Raw genomic sequence first — 4,916 nt, forward strand, 5'->3', positions numbered from 1 at the left:
CTAATGACCATTAATCTCTTTTTCATCTTTATAATGATGTTATATATATTCACATATATTACATATATACTCACGAATGTTATATAAGTGCAATCATGCAGTATGTATTGTTTTAGATAAGTTTTTTTTTCCCCATTCAGCATGATTTGAGATTCACACAATTTGTGTGTATTAATAGTTTGTTACCTTGTATTGCTGATTAGTATCCCATGATATGGATGTACCACAGATTGCTTAACAGTTCAACATTGAAGGACATTTGTGTAGTTTCCAGTTTCTGGCTATTACTAATAAAACATTTATGAATATTCATTATCAAATTTTAAAATGAAAATAACTTTTAATTTCTCTAGGATATTTTCTCAAGAATGCAATTGCTGGGACATACTGTAAGTCCATTTTATTTTTTAAAATAATTTGCCAAACTATTTTGCTAAGTGGCTCTACACTTCTACATTTCCACCAACAATGTGTCAGTGATCCAGTTTCTCTGCATCCTCACCAGCATTTGGTGGGATCATTAATTTTATATTTAGCCATTCTGGTAGGTGTGTAGTGATATCTCATGGTATTTTTAATTTGCATTTCTAGATGTTGACTTTTTCTCATTTGTTTATTTGTCATCTTTTTATCCTCTGTAGTAAAATTTCTGTTTATGCACTTTAACCGTTTTCTAATTATATTGCTGTTGAGGTTTCGGGGTTCTTTTTGTTTTGCTATTTTTTTTGGCAAATGTTTTCTTCCAGTCTATAATTTGCCTTTTCATCCTCTTCACACAATCTTTCACAGAGCAAATTTTTTAATTTGATAAGGTCAAATTTATCCATTTTTTTAATGTATTGTATTTTTGGTGTCAAGTCTAAGAATTCTTTTCCTAGTCCCAGTTCCCAAATATTTTCCATTTTTTTCCTATAAGTTTTATAGTTTTGTGTTGTACATCTAAATTCATGATCCATTTGAGTTAAATTCCGAATATAGGGTAAGGTTTAGTTAAGTTTCATCTGTTTGTCTAGGAATGCCCTATTTATCCAGCATCATTTGTTGAAAAAGCTAACCTTCCTCAATTGAATTGCTTTTGCTCCTTTGTCAAAAATTAAATGGGCATATTTATGTGGATATATTTCTGTGTTCTTAAGCTATTTTTTATGAAGATATCTCTATGGCATTATATCACTCAGAAAAAAAAAAACAGAAATAAAGGCAGATAATCAACTTGCATTTAAGCTAAGAAAAGAGGACAAACCAGCCTCTCAAAGACTATACTTCCTGTTCTGATTCTATTATTTAGAATTGTTCGATAATTGGGAAATATCACATCAGTACAGTATGACTGACTCAATTAGAATTCATTGTTAATCAAGGAAATAATATCCATATGCATGATCTCAATTTCTGTCTACAAGATGATGGTCTTCAAGACCTGCCACATCTCCGTATGGAGCCAAAACATATATTTCCAATTTTTTCTAAATATTCTTCAATTGAATATCCAGAAAACTCAATATCTTTAAGTTTAAATCTGAATTTATGGGGGTTCCCTGATGGTCCAGTGGTTAAAGACTCTGTGCTTCCAATGCAGATGTTGTGGATTCGATCCCTGGTGGGGAAACTAAGATCCCACATGCTGCGCGGTGTGGCCAAATAAAAATAAAAATTGAAAAAAGTCTGAATTTATGATTTCCTCAAGGTAAGAATGAGACACTTTCTTTTCACTGTTTTCACAATTTTAGTTAATAGCAGTTTTATTTATTCAGGCACCTAAACACATGGTCAAATGTGACTGTATTTTTTTTCCTGATTTTAAAGATCCAGCAGATTACCATATTCTGTCAGCTAAGGATCCCAAATATCACATAAATCATGTATGCTATCTCCATTTTCTAATGCTACTGCATTAATTTGTGTTTTTAATATTTCTTCCTTGGATGTCTATAGTAGTCTTACCTTAGCATTCTAAAACAATGACCATGTCACTATTTCTTAATTCTGATTTCCTCAATGCTTTTGGTCACATTGCCAGAAAGTAAAATCCATAACTAAGATATCTAGCTTCTCTTTCATCATCTGTAAAATGACAGTTAATTTACCAAAGTTTTAATGCCATTCAAAATAAAAAATTAAAAAACATTTGACACAAGCTACTTAGATCAGTGACTGGCATGTAACTGCTTAAGAAATGGTAACTATTTTCATTATCATTAGTAAGTTATACAAAACCCTTGATATTTGAAACCTTGACTACATTTTCAAACTAATATTACTCAAACTTCCATGAGTAGTTTAAACTCACCCTAATGTATCCCAGTAGCCCTGTTAATGACTGAACTCCAACCAATCCTTTGGGATTCTGATCAAACATCATCTGCTTGGTAAACCATTGCCTGTTCTCTCTGGACAGTTAGACATTTTCTCTTCCTTCTCTAAAGTAATATATAATGTGTGTATTAAATTGTTATATATATTTTTCAATATTTGTACAATTTATTTCCTTCCCTAAACTGAGTTTCTAAAGATCTGGTACCTGAGCTATTATTGTACATTTTCTGTGCTTAAATGTCTAGTTAAATTAATGGAAACTTTAGTTATTAAATATATTCAAATAAGAAACATGAGATTAAAATACACATTAAAACACTTGGTTGAAAATTAGAAATAATGACACTTCCAAAATGAGTTAAAATAGTATTTTTTCATAATTTTCTAATATTACCCTCACACTTTCTTAATACATTCTCCTTAGACTAACTAGAATAAGAAAAATTGTGGTTTCAATTTCCCTTGTTTATATACTTACATGAATGACTATATCCTAATAAAGCTGTCTTTTATAGCTTTATTTTCTAAAGAAAAAAAATCTAAATATAATCTTCAACTTGTTTTTCTTTTCTTTTGTTAAATCATGGATATACCTACAAATCTGTAGCTAGAGTGATCAGTGATCCAACAATATCTTTTTTTTTTAAAAGAATTGTTTATTTTTTATTAAAGAATAGCTGATTTACAATATTATATTAGTTTCTGGTATACAATAGACTGATGTGATATTTTTATAGATTATACTTCATTTAGAGTTATTACAAAACTGGCTATACTTCATTTAGAGTTATTACAAAACTGGCTATATTTACCTATGCTGTACAATATATCCTACTTGCTTATCTATTTTGTACATAGTAGTTTGTACCTCTTGATCCCATACCCTTACCTTGTCCCTCTCCAGTGATAACCACTAGTTTATTCTCTGTGTCTGTTTCTGTTTTGTTACATACATTCATTTGTTTCACTTTTTAGATTTCATATATAAGTGATAAAGTAGAGAATTGGTCTTTATCTGATATTTCACTAAGCGTAATACTCTCTAGGTCCATCCAAGCTTTTGCAAATGAGAGAATCTCATTCTTTTTTATGGCTGAGTAATATTGCATTATATATAGATATAGATATAGACATACACACATACACACACACACACACACACACCACATCTTCTTTATCCACTCATCTGTTGATGGACATTTGGATGCTTCCATATCTTGGCCTTTGTAAATAATGCTGTGAACATTGGGGTGCATATATATTTTCAAAACAGTGTTTTCATTTTTTTTCCAGTTATATACCCAGGAGTAGAATTGCTAGATCATATGGTAGTGCTATTTTTATTTTATTTATTTATTTATTGTTTTTTTGATGTCTGATCTTATTATTTGTTACTTTAGAACATCTCATTTTTGACTAGACTCAGACTTAGAAGTAGAAGCTCTCAGAGAGGACAGCCTTGACTCTTGGCAGTCTGTTCCTGGCATTTTTCTTTGGCCTCCTTCATTCCCCTGGCCAAAAGTTTAGTATATTCTGTAGCCTTTTCCTTATTTTTCTTAGTTGCTGTTCCTTCAGAGCAATATGCCAATGTTTTTGTTGCAGAACACGTGGAGTAACAAGATGCTGAATCCTGGGTACTTTTGTCCTAGGTTTCTTACCTTGTTTGTTTATGAGCTTTCTCACAAGATACTGGCAGACATCGTCTTCTTTAGAGAGATTGAAAAGCTTGCAGATTCTGCTAGCTCTTTTGGGCCCCAGATAACGAGGCACAGGAATATCCTTCTCCCCTTTTTTTATGGTGACCCAGTTGAACACTCAGATTGGCATCCACAATGCAACCCTGTACACATTTGCACTTTCTTTCTTCAGTCCTCCTTGGTCTGTAACAGGAATGCCCATTACTCAGTAGCAGGCGGACTTGATCGTGGATCAAGACACCTGCTTCCTGGTGAAACCTTGTTTGTCATTCCCACCACTGATTCAAACCACATAACACTTCCATTCTTCAACCAGAACATCAGTAGCCACTTCTGTGGCCATACCTTTCTCATAAAAGGTACGATGTTTTCATTCATTGTCCACTTCAATGAGTTTCTGACAACCAGTGGCTTGGAAAGAGATATTCACCTTTGTCCTGAAGCAGCTAATGGCCTCCAAATCACCGTGAAGAAGAGTGGTAGTACTATTTTCAGTTTGAGGAACCTCCATACTGTTTTCCATAGCGGCTGCACCAATTTACATTCCCACCAACAATGTACAAGAGTTCCCTTTTCTCTACATCCTAGCCAACATTTATTTGTAGATTTTTGATGATAGCCATTCTGATAGGTGTGAGGTGACATTTCACTGTGGTTTACATTTCTCTGATGATTAATGGTATTAAGCATGTTTTCATGTGCCTGTTGGCCATCTGTATGTCTTCTTTGGAAAAATGTCTATTCAGGGCTTCTGCTTTATATATATATATATATATATATATATATATATATATACAGTTCTATGAGCTGTTTATATATTTTGGATATTAACCCCCTATCAGTAATATCATTTGCAAATATTTTATCCCATTAAGAATGCTGTGTTTTCATTTTGTCAATGAT

The 4,916-nt window shown here is 32.4% G+C and overlaps 1 pseudogene; it reads right to left on the reverse strand.

Annotated features, from left to right (window-relative positions):
* Positions 1-3,637: 3,637 nt before the first annotated feature.
* Positions 3,638-4,524, reverse strand: LOC113625576 (40S ribosomal protein S6 pseudogene; annotated as a pseudogene).
* Positions 4,525-4,916: the final 392 nt, after the last annotated feature.

This window comes from Aethalodelphis obliquidens, unplaced genomic scaffold (assembly GCF_003676395.1).
Source record: "Aethalodelphis obliquidens isolate GAN/ISIS:26980383/991018 unplaced genomic scaffold, ASM367639v1 scaffold1, whole genome shotgun sequence".
NCBI lineage: Eukaryota > Metazoa > Chordata > Mammalia > Artiodactyla > Delphinidae > Aethalodelphis > Aethalodelphis obliquidens.